Raw genomic sequence first — 17924 nt, 5'->3', positions numbered from 1 at the left:
GAGCTGTCCTGCGGTGTGGTCTGTCATTTTCATCACTATCAATTAGTGTGCGAACATTACAGGTGGCAATGTTAAGGGGTATTTTTCTTCTATTTCGACCGCAGTAAGGAATGCCTTGGTGGATGCGGTTATCCACCCAGGTGGTAGTGAATCAGCCAATGTTTAGGTTACCTTTTCAAAATCCTTCCCTGCCAGGGGTGAGCAGTAGGGCCTCCACTTCTGGCTGCTCAGTCGCACTGGAAGCTGCCGAGAGATAGACCTGATTCATGCCATCTCTCCAACGACCATCACTCCAGTGCCGCCCACGTGCAGGACTCGGGCTGATGACTTCCAGCCGCATTCTCGACCTGTCACCGTCACCCTATCATGTCGCCGGGGGACTTTTGTTGGTTGGTGGTGAGGATGAGAAATGGTGGTGAAACCGAACGAAGCAGTGTGCTAGCGCAGAGAAAGGATTATTGTGGCTGTGGGGGTGCGCTCTTCCCACAACCACATCTTGGCCCTCCTCAACTCATGTCAGTGGCATGAACGATTCAGGACGACTGACAGCAGATTTGGGTTGCAGGGATATGCCGGAAAACCAAGTATTTCAGGAAACCGCCTTATGTGGTACCCCGCACACAGATTTTTCGTTTGGGGTTTACTCCCGTAGCCTTAACCCACCTAAGGGCTGTCCACAAGGCAGTGGGTGCAGTGCTTGGTAGGCATCAGGGTGCATCCACACGCCGGTGGTCCTGCATGCCGTACCTCTGGGGCCTACTGCTACTCCGAGATCCCCTGTTGGTTTAGCCTAGGGTCGCAAGACATCTAGTTACCGTGCGTGGCCATTAAGCGTTCAGACGGGATTTCCAAATCACTCATAGTTAAAAATTTAAAAGTCTATGTAATATAAAGAGGGTTAATTGCATTTGTCTCAGTGTTATAGCTGAGTGAAAATAAATGGGTTTTCAATAGCTTTTTGAACTGAAAGATATTTTCAGCACACTTAACTGATGCCGGAAGTTTATTATACAATCTAGGAGCGCAGTGCTTAAAAGTTCTCGTACCAAGAGTGGTCGTTGCATGAGGCTCATCAAGTCTGAAATCATCACGGGAAAGGCGTGTATGAACACCAGGCATTACTACGTATCTTTTCAGGCAACCTTTAAGATACAATGGCTCTCCCGTGTTAATAGCTTGATATGTTAAGACACAAAGTTTAAAAATAAGCCTTGCTTTGACTGGTAACCAGTGTAATTTAATTAAGGTTGGAGTAATATGTTCTCGCGGGGATATACCAACAATTAGTCTAGCAGCTCTATTCAAAATCATTTGAAGTTTCTTAAGACGATAATTAGGTAAATTGTAATACAACGAGTTACAATAGTCTACTCTACTAACTTCCAAACTATTAATTAGCAGGTTAGTGGCATCTTCGTTAAGATAGTTTCTAATGGATGCGATATTCCTCAGATGATAATTTGTGGTCTTAAACACATTGTTAATATGTTCATCAAATGTCAAAGAACCATCAACTACTACCCCAAGATCTCTGACTTTATCAGTTAACAAAATGTTTTCCTTATTGATGGAGATGCTATTAACGTTATCAAACCTTCTTAAGTTATATTTAGTGCAAATTAGAATACATTCAGTTTTATTTTCATTTAGTTTCAGCTTTTTCTTTTGCATCCATTTCGAAACATCTGCCATAAGTCTATCAATAACAGCCTGATCTTCAATAATGTCATCCACTATTAAATAGAACTGGGTGTCATCAGCAAAAAATTTACATTGAACGCCATGTAATTCAAATATCCAAGACAACGCGATTGTATAAATACTAAAAAGAACCGGGCCAAGTACGCTTCCTTGTGGAACACCCGTGGTGAGCATTCTACTTTCAGAATATCTATCTTTAACCTTCACCTTGAAAGATCTATTCGATAAATAGTTATTAAACCATTTAAGAGCATCCCCATCGATCCCAATAGCAGTCATATCCACTATTAACACTTCATGAACCACTGTGTCAAAAGCAGCGCTTAGATCTAGGAGAATGAGCAAGCTACATCTACCGTCATCAGAGAAACCTAACAAATCATTTATTACGGCACAAAGAGCTGTTTCAATAGAATGGAATTTCTGATAAGCCGACTGATCTTCAGGAATAGCTCCAATTACTTTCAAGTGCTGACTGAGTTGATCTAAAACGGAAGTCTCGATCATTTTTGACAAAAAAGACAAGTTAGAAATTGGTCTGTAAGATTTCAATTCTTGATGATCAAGGGATCCTTTAAGAGATGGTTTAATGATAGCAACTTTTTCAAAGGACGGGACTAAACTCTTAGTAATACTCAAGTTGACTATTCGAAGCTGTAATTGCAATAACCTATCTATGTTCGGGGCGTCGATGACCTCATTTATTGAAAAAGGATCGTTACTGCAATAAGAGCGGCCAGAACTAATGAGCATAGTTTTGTAAGCATCGAGTGAAATTGGCCAAAACTGCAAGAACTTTGAGAAAGGAAAATCAGGAAAGTAAGGATAGGGGCAAGAAACATCAGTTGTGAAGTTACAAAATAAACAGGCAACCTTTGACTCAAAGAATTCAGCAAATTCATTTGCCAATTCAAGCTCAGACCTCCCGTCTGGTAAAACATGCCTCTTAGTTTTCCCTAAAAGTTCATCGAACACAGAATACAGCCTTTTGATATTGGACCTAACCTCAGTTACTTTTTCATTATAATATGTCTTCTTTACATTTCTCAATAAACTATTTACCTCATCCCTAGCTTCCACATATAACATTCGATTTCTCTTTGTTTTATGCATATGCCAACGTGACTCTGCCAACCTCCGTCTTTTCCTAGCTTCCCCAATTGCAGCATTGAACCATGGGGAGCTGTCTTTTATGACAATATCTTTCTCTACCACAGGGCACATTTTATCATATTCTTTGGAAAATACAGAAAAATACAAAGCAACAAGACAGACCACACATTCACCTACAGAAACATTTCTGCTATTATTTAAGTCAGTACATCCACAGGGTTCATTATATTTTTCTTCAATAACAGTAACACCCACATCTATTAGTACAGTAGAGTCTAATAACCGTTTGTTCCTAAATGTTATTTTAGTCCTAAGTTTACTTGGTAATAAGACTGAAATATCAAACATAATAAGCTTGTGGTAAAAGGAGATAGAAAAATCTGGCTCCACTATCAAATTCATTAAGTAATTATCACCCGTAAAACAAAACACAGCATCTAAAATATGATCTGACCTAGAGGTAAATACATTCACCTTATTAACAAAATTCATATTGTTCATTATATCAATAAACTTCTTTACATTTGTATCTCTATAATCCTCTAACCACATATTAATATCTCCACACAAACACACACACACACACATATATATATATATATATATATATATATATATATATATATATATATATATATATATATATATACATTACATTTTTCATTTTCAAAACAATCCAAGAATTCAGAAGTCTTCTAAAAACGTAGCTTTGCTTAGCTGAGGAGGACGATATACTACTAAGAATAAAAACTGTACATTATAGGCCTTAAACTCCAAGGCTAAATACTCAAAACTCACAAATGCTCCAACAACCCTAATTCTAGCGTCTGTAAATGTTTTGGATAAAACAATGCCAACCCCACCTCCCTGACCAAAATTACGTGGTGTGTGATAAAGTTTGTGAGTGTCCGGCAATAGTTCATTAATTTTCAAATTATCAGTAGCACTTAGCCATGTTTCTGTTATAGCGAACGTATCTATTCCTTGTTCTGTTGTCTTGTTGCGTACTGACTGCGCATTCAGTAAGGCACATTTTATTCTTCTATTACTGGAATCCATGATCAGTCTGTTGGGCAATTCGCTTCCTCTCAGCAACATTCGATGGACAATTCCAGTCAAAAACAGCATATTCGTTATCTGAGAGGTTCATTCGCGCACAATGATGACATTTCAAACTTTCAGACTGACAATGCCTTGTCTCATGATCAGTTCCGTTGCAACGTCCACATATCCGAGATCCATTAGAAGCCTTGACTCTACATTTGGACTCAAAGTGACCATATCCTTGACAGTAGTTACATATTATAACATGATAACTATCCCATACCTTGTGTCGACCAAAGTTGGTGAAAACTATATCTCCATTTTAGTATATCCTGCGTCTAATGATAGGTGTACATTTAAAAGTATAATTATACGATTTACCATCTTTAGCTTCTCTAGTTGATACTAGTTTCATATCATCTGGACTTACAATAATACCTTGAAATATATTATTCTTCTTCAAAATCGCAGGCAGGACGTCATCCATCTGTTCTTGATTACTAACATTGGCAACAGTGATTTTAGGCGACATCTTCTGAAGTACAGTTGAACATGATTTATGGTCATCAGCTGTCTGGTCCAGAGTTCGTTTAGCATTTTCTCTTGTTTTCTTGTCTGGAAAGTCAACGACCAATGAACTTTTTTTCGTAGGCTTTACATTACTAATTTGCATATTCCCAAGGACTTTTCTTAATACACCTTTCTTCTCTTCCATTGTGGTAGCTTCATTCTCATCTTCATCAGCAATAAAAATCGAATTTCTCTCTTTCACCACGTCAGAATAACTTGGTTTCAATTCCTTTACAGGTAGCTCACCTGTAACCCCAAGCCCAAGAAATTGATTTTCCGTCTTCAGTTCAATTATTTGTTTTTCTAATGAAGCAAACATATCTCTTGCCATTAATTCTAACGTTTCCATTTTCCGGCCAAGCTCATTCAAGGTAACTGTCTCCGAAAAATTTGGCTCACATCTTCTACAGTAGAATTTAAGACCCTTACATCCAATAGAAATTGACTTCTCTACCTTTCTGTAGTCTTCCATAGATATTCCCTCACATTTCCGATGTACTTTCCTGTTACATGAAGAGCAGTCCAGTTGGTTATCATCGTTTTGACGATCGCAATAACAAGATGCCACACAGACCACCAAATATCCACCCTAGAGCAGATAAGGCAGTACTATGACAAGTGGTCTCTGAATCCAAACTCCCTTAAGACTCAAGTATGAGCATTTCACCTGCGAAGCAGAGAAACGAGTCGTAAACTTAAGATTCTCTGGCATGCCGAAGAGCTAGAGCAGCACCAGTTTCCAGTGTACCTAGGGATAACACCAGATAAAACTCTATAATTTGCTACCTATCTGAAAAAGCTTCGAGGAATGACTGGGTCTTGCAGTTTCCTGCTTAAAAAAACTAGTAAGAAACAACTGCCTTGTTGTGGCCTATTGGCCATGACTCTGCCTAGTGATCGCCAGACTGGTGTTCAAGTCCCATTCAAACTCATTTGTTCCTTCGGTGTCTGTAACCTCACCATCCTTATGAGCTAAGTATTTGGTGTTTTGGGGAGCCTATATGTCTACCTGCTGAGTCATCAGCAGCCATTTCCTGGCCCTCCATGGTCCTAGCTTGTGTGGTGAGGGGCTTGGGTGCTGAACATATATATATACTCATATGATCAGGGCATGATCTTGCTTGCTATGGCAGTGTTACTGTCCCTTGCATATTCCAATCATAAGCGACCTTTAAACCTTTAAACCCCTATGCTATACCCCAGCCGAATACTGTGCACCAGTGTGGAGCAGATCATCGTATCCTAAGAAAATAAACACTATGCTCAATAAGGCTTGCAGTCATCACAGGGACACGAGGTCAAACATTCACCAACACCCTCAAGTTTACAAAGCTTCCAAAATGGTAAAATCTCTGCCAGAACTTTGCTCGGACAGCATATATTACGTTTAAAATGCTTCCAGAAGTCTTGAATTACTGTCAGATCTTTGCTCACACATCCTCTATAACGTTTACAATGTTTCCAGACGGCTGAAATTACTGGTAAAATGACAAACCCTTTGGTATTGCCACCCCCTGTAATCATGAGGCATGCAACAACAAAAACTGAAAAGAGCAAACAAATCTTGAACTCAAGACACCCATTACATGCTCACGTGCCAGTTCCAAGTAGACCTAAGTAAAAAAAAAGCTTGTTTTAATGTTAATGTTTTTTAAAATATTTTATTTTAATTTTTCCTTACTTTTTATATCATTTATTTATTACCTAGTTTCCTGTCTTCACTGGGCTATTTTTTCCTGTTGGAGCCTTGGGCTTATACCAAATACCAATGCAAAATGATAGAATGCACCAATGGACGGACTTTGACCGGAGACAACCTCCCAAAACGCAGTGCAGAACCCACTGAAGAAATTGCTGAAGGGGCGATACATCCCAGACATTATTGGTGTGCCCAAATCAAAGCTCGAGCTGGAGTGGCCAGAACAGGTGACAGTCTAGTTAAATGGGGTCTTGTAACTGACCAGTCCTGTAAATGTGGTGAAAATACCCAGACCATCAATCATATTCTCCGGGCATGCCAACTATATCAAAATTTCGACAAATGTGACTTACTTAATATCAATGAAAGAACACTTCAGTGGTTGGCTGTTATATTTTATTCTTTTACTAGTGTACACAACACGCAAACATTAATATCTACATGTAGATAGATATACACACACACAGATTCAACCCTTCCCCCTTCTTTCCTGCTGGGGTACCCCTTTTCACCAGGGTATGACGGAGTTGCTATATGGCTGGCAATGCCACTGTGTATTTACATATATATATATATATATATATATATATATATATATATATATGTATATATCTATATATATAGATATATATATATATATATATATATATATATATATATATATATATATATAGAGAGAGAGAGAGAGAGAGAGAGAGAGAGAGAGAGAGAGAGAGAGAGAGAGAGAGAGAGAGTGAGAGAGAGAGAGAGAGAGAGAGAGAGAGAGCCAGGCACTGTCTCTTTACTTTATATGGGAGATGTGTGTGAATGTGGAATTCTAGAATATCTTAATTTCTATTCAATCCAGACATGAAGAACATCCACTAACTTGAAAAGCCGTGGATTCGTAGATGTGTAAAATAGGTCGGAGGATCTAATGGATTTGAGGTTATTAATTATCCTGCATGAGTGCAAGAAAGCTAAAAGGGAAAATAAGTCGTTTCTTTTCGTACCCTTTTAGCAAAAGATTAAACACCAGGAAGAAGAGACTCATTGTAGGAGGTATTCAGGGCAGTTCATAATTATTCTAATTTTAGCACTCACGAAAGATCTCAATTCTCGGCTTCTGACTCTTTCCGTTTCTGCGTATATAGTTCTGAACTATATATATATATATATATATATATATATATATATATATATATATATATATATATATATATATATATATATATAACAAAGACAAATGCAGCCATTTCTAGTCCGTTTAATCAAATGACTCAACACTTACATATCTTTTTGGGATCTTGCATTTTTTTTTAGCAAGGAGCAAAGATGTGTAATGACCAAACTTTTTCATCATCTCTAATTAGTAAAAGTTGGAAACTTCTTATCCCACCAGCAAATACCTTGAGTATACTCTTCCTTTGTATAATCAGAATGGCTGGATCCACTGTGAGATTTACTTTCTGTTTAACGATGCTCATTCTCTTGTTTGCATAACTCCAGATAATTTTCCATCGATTTTGGTATTTTTTATCTGCTTGGAAAGAGTCATAAGTAAGATTCTGAAAGTCGAATATTTTACTTTTCTTTATCCTTTCAATTTATCAGTAAAGATATAGTTTTATTCCTGTTTATTCTAAGTAGGGGATTCTATTAATTCCCTGTCAATAGCCATAGTCCTCAGCCATCAATCCAACTGAGGACTATGAAGCGTGAAGTTGGAGATGATGAATGGTAAGTATTGATTTAAAAGCTCAAGATAGAGACGACTGGTGAAATCTAACCGAGGTCCTTTGCGTCAAAAGGCGTAGGAGGAGATGATGATGATGAAGATGATGATGATGACAATAGTTTGTTGAAAGTTCTAACTAAGAGTAATATTTTTACCAATGAGTAGAAACCGAGAAATTCCTTTTTAGAGTATGATTCAAGTGAGGAAGATAATAATTACCACAAGAGCATTGAGCTAACGGCATGCGAACCCTAGACCGATGCTCTTTCCACTCATCCAAAGAGAAATAAACAAAGAATTAATTGAATGATTATTGCTAGAGCAATCATCCACAGTCGATCTAAATTTAGATTTGATGGAGATATATGATGATACTAATTAGTAGATCTATTTACCTCACATGCAAGTGATTAATATAAATCAGGTAAACCTTCAATGTAGCAAACATAACGATAGTTTCTCATTTGGTTTTATGTTTAGGCTTTTTAACAGTGAGTTAATCGAATGGAGAACGGAAGACATTTTGGTTGGAAGTAATGTCATAGAGAGAGAGAGAGAGAGAGAGAGAGAGAGAGAGAGAGAGAGAGAGAGAGAGAGAGATGTAATTCATTTGGAGTTAGGTGGACAGGAAAATTTCGCATTTTTACCCTACTATTTAGAAGCTCTGATATAATATACTTTGAATACTGTTTCTATTTTCCGTCATGCAATTCATTGCAACAATTTTCCAAGTAGACGTAATGTCCTTTTTCTTTTCGTATTTTTCCTCAAGGCTGAAATAATGAATGCTCTTTTCGTGGACTCAAAAATTAACCCTTTTGAGGAAACTAGAACCACTGAAGTGAAAACCAAATTATAAAGTCGGAATGAATTTGGAGTTACTCATAATTCTCGAATTTCGAGGATGATATCAAGAGAAGTAATTACTTTGATAAACTTCAAACCCTGGATGCATTCACCTTATTTCTTTCTTAATTTTTTAATTTTGGTTTCCTTTTCATCCTTTTCATTTTAACTTCTTTTCCTGTAACAAAATTGTACCAAAACAACCGATTGCAATTCACACATTTTACGAGCTGTTTTAAAACATACAGTCTGTTTAGCTTTTCTATTTAACTTGAATTTGTTTCTTTGCTACATACAAACCATCGTCCTTTAACAGGGAGGTTATTTTATTGCAAGGTGGAGACGTTGTTAGAATTGTTTAACTAGTGGTTAAACTACTGGTGGCGGGTGCAGGCCAGAAGCCCTGCCTCACTCAGTCACTCACCAGTCTGAAAGATTCACTTGTGTTCCTGCCACTCTTGATCGAAGTTTTCATTTTCTTTTTCTTTTGCAGGAAGTAAATGCTGGTAGTTTGGACTGAAGAATGGAAGTTAAGCAAGCAATTCGTACTTGTCGAGGGAAGGGTGGAAACTGCCATCGGTTTATGAGTAAACTGGCTGTAGATCCACTCTGCCTTTGTGCTTCTTGTAGGGGGAATGGTTATTCACAATCATACCCATGCGTTGATTGAAGGTTATGACCTCCTGTGCAGTGGCAGGCATATGCCCTGAAGGGAAAAAGCACGCTAAAGGTTCGTTTTGCATGCAGCAATTGTTGCGATCATCGCACAGCTATGATCGTCCAGCAATCATCGCTGAGCACTAATTACATTTATTCCTATGGAGCTGTTTTGCAGCGAGTGATCATCGCTACAGTCGCGAGCGATCATCCCTGGCATCAAATAGTTGCTTGTTGGAAAAAAGCCCCATAGGAATAAATGTAATTAGTGCTCAGTAATGATCGCAACAATCGCTGCATGCAAAACGTACCTTAAGCCTTCGCCGGTGTCTGTCTTGGCAACGTCCAAGAGACGCTAAAGAAGTCTGTTAGTGCTTCTGTCTCCTCAACGGGCGTGTCTCGTGTCTCCACCCACCCCCTAGCTCATGCATCCCTGGTTTGGTTACCCAGGGAGTATGCATCAGGAATAAGGAGCCCTTGGATTTGTATCAGCTGGGTTTTTAGGTTTTGGGGCCATGTAGTACACCCCCGTGTTCACCACTCCCCTTCGGAAGCTGGAAGTTTCTGTACAGACTGTTGACGATGAGTTTTACCTAAGGAAGTCTTGGATGCCCTTAGCTCCAGTTTCTGTTTTCTTTACCATAATTAGCAAACTATTACCTGAAGAGGTCAACCATCCCATTCTCTTTCATAAATCGTCTCACATTTTCGTCTACAACTCGAAATTCACTATGCTCTTTTTGATCTTCCATATCACTCTATCCATATATATGGTGAACAGTCATATAGACAATACCCCCTTTATCTCAGATTTCATCTAGTACCAGAACTAATTCTTTCATATCTACATACTCTAACACATACCATGCCTCATTTTTTCATTCCATTCAGTAACCTACCATCTAGGCCAAAAATTCGAAATACTCTTCAGTTGACGCTATTGATTAAAGAATAAGGTTTCACTATACTCAACGCAGTGAGAAAGGACCAATAGGAGAGGGTACCTGTTTTGAAATGGATTCCCCCATTGATGCCATGTCTCTACAGAACACACACACACTCTCTCTCTCTCTCTCTCTCCTCTCTCTCTCTCTCTCTCTCTCTCTCTCTCTCTCTCTCTCTCTCTCTCTCTCTGTTTCTATGTTAATTGGTGTATTTTCAAAATTACTTTGTTTTCTCCCTAGTTACTTTTTTTCTTTCAAGAAGTATCTGCTCACTTTGTAGATAATCCATAGCTTTCCTCTGAAGGTGAGCTTGAATCAGTGTGTGTACCAGCAACATCTGGCATATGAGCATGGCAGGGCTCTCACTTATATGCAACATTTAGGATTGGGGGAAACCTTTATACAGAGATCATGCAATGAATTTTGCCTCAACGTTGGTGTGGAACAAAAGTTATAATAATTTTAGATATAGTTTTGGAAAAACACCAATTTATATAGAAAGACAGAAAGAAAAATAGGCAGAGACAGAGGGTAAAGAGATGAATTCTCCTTTTCAGCTCTATTCCACTGAAGCTGAAACTTTATTCTATCGCTCATCCTAAAAACTTGAGCTTTAACTCCTAAGGTAGTTTTTTATTCCTTTACCAACATCTCCAACTAAATATTTTTCAGTTCCTTCCTGAGCGCTTTTCAGCTCCATTCCACTCAAGCTGAAACTTTATTCTATCGCTTATCCGAAGCTTTAACACCTAAAGATTGTTTTACTCTTTTACCAGCATCTCCAACTAAATATTTTCTAGTCCCTTTCCTAGCCCTTTTACTTATCGAGACTTGCTGCTATACCTTTTTCTCTCTAAGCAAACGACGGGAACCAGATGGTTGAAGCCCTCCTCCTCTCCGTCACCTTTTCCATTTTCGTGGACCTAAAAGAGTCAGGTGGGCGTCCAAAATAAGAAAAATGGAAAAGTTGATTGAGAGTAAAAAATAGTGTCTAATTATCCTTCATTCCTTTATCCCCAATCACCTATAAGAAAAAGTTGCTGAATATCCTTTATCCCTTAAAACCTATTACAGATCAAAATCAAGCCTATCACCTACGGGTTGCATTGTTGTAAGAACCCGTGCTTAGCTGCAATTGGTAGGCAATCTACAAGAAAGCAAGATGAAGCGAGGTTGTAGAGAGCAGGCAAGCCAGTTATCTGTGGAGATATGGCATAAATGGAGGAATCCATTTAAAACCAGGTTTCCTCCCCTATCGACCCTTTCTCGTTGCGTTGAGTCTATATAGATACATGTATGCCACATACAGTACAGTATTTTCCCTTTACCTTCAAAAGGTTCACTTCACGCTCATGCAATTCATTACAACAATCTCTCTGATAAACGCAAAGTAATTTTTTTCCTCTCAAGTTATACAATGAATTTTTCAACTCGTGAAAAATTCAGTCTTATACATCTCCCAGTTTTCACGTTTTTTTTTCTGAAGCTAAAACGTAGGTTTATTTTTTCATGGACGCAAGTTTGATTCTTGTTGAACAGAGGAACAACGAAGCAGAATCCATGTAACAAAGTTAGAATCAATTTGAGGTTGCTTATATTTTGGAAGAAAATATAAATCAAAAGTGAAATCTTGGTTGTATTCCATAACTTAGGTAATATCCAGCTGTTGTTCTACATAGATCCCTTTTTTTCCTATCTTTCTATACAAGCAAGCTTTGCCGAAACGCCCTTCTTGTTATGTATTTAGTATTCTACGAAGAATACAATATCCTTTAGATTTTTCAGAGAACAAGATATAGAACCAAATATATTTGAGTTATACATTATTTCATTTATATAGATAACTAAAAAACATATTCATGCTTTCAAAATTATCATAAAAACATATACAAACTTTGTGTGCTTTTCTTTGAGCAACTTCCTTCTTTGGCACGAGTCTAGCCTCTCTTTTCAGTCCTGCAAAAAAAGAATGAAAAAGTAAACATCATTTTACATCAAAGGGATTTTCATCGTTCCACATACCATGATGTAGGCGTCAAGGAAGTCATGATTTCTTTGCTCTTTGAATCATATAAAACCAAATATTTCTCTTGATCGTATTTAAATAAACATGAAAGAACGTCAGCCAATTTAGATAAACATTTAAAACAGTGGGAGAAGAGATTGGCAAACTTAAAGGTAAACTCTAAAGTCTAAACCATAATGAGGTAAATGTAAACTCAAATGAGAGAGTTTATATTAATAACTAGAGGTGTACTCAAGTAGTGAGCAGATCCACGCCACGGCAGCTTATTTCTTGACCTTTTGCTCGATATTACCCATGTCCCTTGGACCTTAACATGTATTAACTGGCGTAGATTCTTATACATTCAAATATGAACATAGTTTGAAGCCCCTGTGACAACGATGTCCAAATCTATGGCTGATTACGTAAATTGGACATTTTGATTTAGCTTGACCTTGACCTTTGACCTTGAACTTTGATCTTGACTTTCCAAAATTTTATTATTTTCAATTTTTTTCACTATAATAGTTAAACCCTGCAAGTTTCATTACTCTACGATTGAAATTATGGCCAGGAAGCTGTTCACAAATAAATAAACACAAACACACAAACAGGGGGTAAAACATAACCTCCTTCAAACTTCGTTGGCGGAGGTAATTATCAAAGGAGGGAAACAAGGAAGGTAATTGAATAAACAACTGAACAAAATGGAGAATCTATGATTCTGATCTCACATTATCTCAAGTCATTTATGTCTTCACTAAATAGCCAAAATAACCAAAATAGATATTTAATTTGAGTAAAACATATATTAACGTGACATATGAAGTTTTATGTTAATACTGAGTTTGAGAAAATCAAATATTATGTTCTATATCATGCAGTGATCATGCATTTCTTCATTTTATATTTGCAATTTAATAGAAGAGTTGCAGATAAATCAAAATTTGAAATGTTCTGTCTCAAGTGTTTACTTTAGGCCAATGCATTCAGGAATATTTAAAAACATTAGAGAAGGAAAGAATATCTTATTCTGAAGCACACTGCATTTCTGAATTATTTTGGAGGTAAACACTCGGGTGGTTGAATGAGAGAGAGAGAGAGAGAGAGAGAGAGAGAGAGAGAGAGAGAGAGAGAGAGAGAGAGAGAGAGATTTTGTAATGGGTGAACTATATGATTATGCCTACTTTTTTATTGTTTGTGTATTTTTGTAAGGGGGGTGGAGGTTGCTGGCAATTGGGAGAATTAATTGGATTCTGATTCCTTTTAACTGTAATTAATACATATTTCTTTATCATGAAGCCTTTCCAATTCACTAAAGGGAAACGAAGATTGCCAAGAAAAGAATAATAATAAAAAGTTTATTTTGGAGAAAAATGTTAAAGGAAAGAGTTTGAAGATTATGCGTTGGTACAGAGTTGTTGAAATAACTTGCTGATGAAATATGAGGATCTGGACGTATATCTCATCATTATCTCACAAAGAAAAGTTAAGGAAGATAGAATTTATAGAGAAAGTGTGAAAATAAGACCCTAAAAGTGATTTAAAAAGAGATTTGATAACAGAACTAAGACAATGGGATTTGGTAGGATATTGAGGAATAAAAATGATTGAAATGCTGATTAAAATCTATCTATTATCCAGAGTGACTAACAGCGTAACTGAATGAGTTGAATGAATATGTATCTAATATGAGTTGTTTTTTTGCTAAGGAATTCTTTAGGTATGGGAATAGAGCAGGCGAGAAGCCTCGATATATTCAGGCATTAATAAAAGGCTTCCTTATTCAAGGATGGAATGTGGCAGGGACCGTTGACTTGCTATCTTTTAAAACCACCCTCTATAATGAAAAGAAAACAACCAAATAAAATTGATATGTTGGGAGATACAAATCTTATTTGAGAAGGACTATTACTTTTCATGCTCCAGAAATACAGTTGAATGGAAGAGTCAAAATTCTTCCAAACACTTGACCTCCTTATCAGAAGGAAAACACCATATTTACTGTCTTATTTCATACAATGAGGATCCAGTGCAATATACTTTATTTGCATTGCCAATAGAGAAGTTGGATACAAGTTGAAAAGTTCCAATTGGTCTGTTCCAAGATTATTTATTTTCGCTGGCTGCATTTAGGAAGATTTTGAAAAACGTGAGGGACTGAAGGTTCCCTGAGGATCATTGGCCCTAAATTTGAGAGAATTATTTGTACGTAAATAATCTATTTGCATTGTTGAGAGAGAGAGAGAGAGAGAGAGAGAGAGAGAGAGAGAGAGAGAGAGAGAGAGAGAGAGAGAGAGAGAGAGAGAGAGAGAGAATTCAAAACAAAAATTTTGTCAAACGATATACTGCATATATATATATATATATATATATATATATATATATATATATATATATATATATACATATATATATGTATATATACATATATTTATATACATATATATATATATATATATATAAATATATATATATGTATATATATATATATATATATATATATATATATATATATATATATATATATATATATATATATACATATATATATATATATATATATATATATATATATATATAGAGAGAGAGAGAGGAGAGAGAGAGAGAGAGAGAGAGAGAGAGAGAGAGAGAGAGAGAGAGAGAGAGAGAGAGAGTAAACTATTTTCTTTGTAGATTTAAATCACCATATGTTATTGACTCATTGTAATATAAACATCCTTATTTAATCAATGACGAAGATTTTTCAGAAAAATCCAGTCTTTTTTTTTTTTGCTGTTTTCCTTTTGGTCCAAAACGCGATGAATTCCCATTTGTGTGAGGGAAAGAGAAGCCAAATTTCTTTGGCCAAGTTATTCATCATCCCAGAGGAATCCTTCAAGAGAAATGAGATGCAAATCAGCCTCAAAATATTAATGCCGGATCCGTCTGTCTTCTTGTTTCCTGTATTCAGTTTTCATTCGATTTCTATTCTTTTCGAAAGACTAACTCGTGATAGAACAACAACAACAATAACAACAACAACAACCATTTCTAGTCCACTACAAGGTAAAAGTCTCAGACATGTCTTTCTCCATGTCTAGGGTTTGGCCACTTTTCATCAACGTGCTGGCCACTGCGTATTGGTGATGGCGAGGGACTTCAGTCTGATCGCTCAAAGCAAGCCAACCTAGTATCAGTGGAACTGACTAGTAAAACTTTGCTGATCATGGTGAAACAAAAACCCTTTCATCATGTTAAGGTATCCCCACTCAGAAAGGGTTCTCATAATACAGGGAACAATATATAACTTCTTCAATCTTTTCATTACATTTAACCTGCTCCGAAGTATGCAGAACTTAACAACGCCCGTAGTCTTTTCTATCCTTATGAATTACACACATACACATACACACATTGCTTGTGTTCATGTGTGTTTCTTCAGTTGTCTTCTTGTCCCGAGTCTTGAGCGTTCTTTATCTTGAGGATTTCCATGTACTTCATATTCCATGGCGGTGTTTAATCTTCACAGAGAGCAGTTATAGTAATGAACAACATTTTCCAACAATTTATTCATCAAAACACATGTTCTTTTCTTGTATGACTCTACACCCGTTAAATTGTATTTTATTTAGCTGGGGTTGTGGTGGCTGATGTGGTAACGTTCCTGACTGGTAAAGGCCAGACTGGTGTTCGAGTCCCACTCAAACTCGTTAGTTTCTTTGGTCGCTGCAATCCCGCCATCCTTGTGAGGTAAGGATGGGGTGTTTGGGGGAGCCTGTATGTCTATCTGCTGAGTCATCAGCAGCCATTTTGGGTGTAGAGGGGGCTTGGGCGCTGATCATATGTATATATGGTCTGTCTCTAGGACATTGTCTTGCTTGATAAGGTAATGTCACTGTCCCTTGCCTCTGCCATTCATGAGGGGACTTTAAACCTTTAAACCTTTAAATCCATCAAAATTCTGGTCTAAGAATTTTGTCTGATTATCTTGTCCTTTTTATAGATAATTCTAGATTCGTTATCATAAACTGAAAAAATTCTGAACGCCTTAGGGCAATGTTGATAAAGTCTTTGATATATTTCCGTTATCATAAGTTTCTCTATATACTCTAGGCTTTACCCATTCACAGCCACCTGATAAAAGGATAGATTATTCTAGCCATCTAGAGCCTTTTTATTTTCTCTAACTCTCGTGGCCTTTAAACTTAAAAGAAAAAAAATCTGATTGAAAAGAGTTCCTCCGGCACAGAGGAAATTAAGTTACACTATTTTCTTTTGCCAACACCATTGTTTGTTCTTTTTAATTCAAGATAACTGCAACTGCAAATTTAATTTTGCTTTTCGCCTTTGTATTGGATTGCAAATGTTATGATTCTGTTTGAAAGAATGAAATAAAGAATCGAAAGTTTTGTTAAATGTTTTAATCGAATGTAAAGAACATAAGAGAGAGAGAGAGAGAGAGAGAGAGAGAGAGAGAGAGAGAGAGAGAGAGAGAGACCAAACCTGTTTCTATGTAGTGGTAAAGGCCTAAATAGCAAAAGAATTAGATACAAATATCTCTCATAAGAATCATTGTCTCATTCTCCAGTTTTCTTCCTCTTTTATTGTGGTGGTCTACTGGAAACGTCCCTGCCTGACGTTCTGCAGGTTTCGGTTTCGAGACCAGCCTAAGCTTGATAGTTTCTTGTAGTGTCTGCAACCTCACCATCCTTGTGAGCAAAGCTTGGGAAATTTTGGGGAGCCTATAGGTCTACCTGATGCGTCATCAGCAACCATTGCCTGGCTTTCCCTGGTCCTAGGTGGATTAGAGAGAGAGATTTGGGTGCTAGTCATATGTATATATGGTCAGTCTCTAGGGTATTGTCTCTGTCACATGTCTCTGCCATTTCTGAGCGACCTTTAAACTCTTTAAGTGGAAGGATGTGTATTGTTCTCTAGTCTTGGGTAGTGCCATAGCCTCTGTACCATGGTCTTCCACTGCCTTGGGGTAGAGATCTCTTGCTTGAGGGTACACTTGGCTACACTATTCTAACTTATTTCTCTTCCTCTTGTTTTGTTAAAGTTTTTATAGTTTATATAAGAAATATTTATTTTGATGTTATTACTGTTCTTAAAATATTTATTTTCCCTTGTTTCCTTTCCTCATTGTGCTATTTTTTCTGTTGGAGCCATTTGGCTTGTAGCATCCTGGTTTTCTAACTAGGGTTGTTGCTTATCAAGTAATAATAATAATAATAATAATAATAATAATAATAATAATAATAATAATAAACGCGATGAATTCAATTTGATTTAAGGTTGTTCAACATCCCAGAATTCACAGTCAAGAGAAATAATTATTTTAATCAATCAAGGAACGAAAATACTGAAAATACTGTGTACATCTGTGTGGTTATATTCTGCATTCAATTGTTTTCTGTCAACTCTGTTTCATTCTGTCCAGAACAGAGAATATCTGTGACATTTGTAGCACACACCACATATCCAACATCCAGTAGACTTGGATTTTTCTAGTTTCTAGAAATGCGTCAAATCCTTTTCAAAACATTTCTAGTGTTCGCTTTTGTCAACGTCGTTTCATATATTTTCACTCAAAGTTTTTCATTCTCTGATATGAACTCTTGAACCATGGACTGTTGGGGGATA

This window comes from Palaemon carinicauda, chromosome 1, assembly GCF_036898095.1.
Source record: "Palaemon carinicauda isolate YSFRI2023 chromosome 1, ASM3689809v2, whole genome shotgun sequence".
In the NCBI taxonomy this organism is placed as follows: Eukaryota; Metazoa; Arthropoda; class Malacostraca; order Decapoda; family Palaemonidae; genus Palaemon; species Palaemon carinicauda.
Note: the sequence above shows the minus strand (reverse complement) of the source record.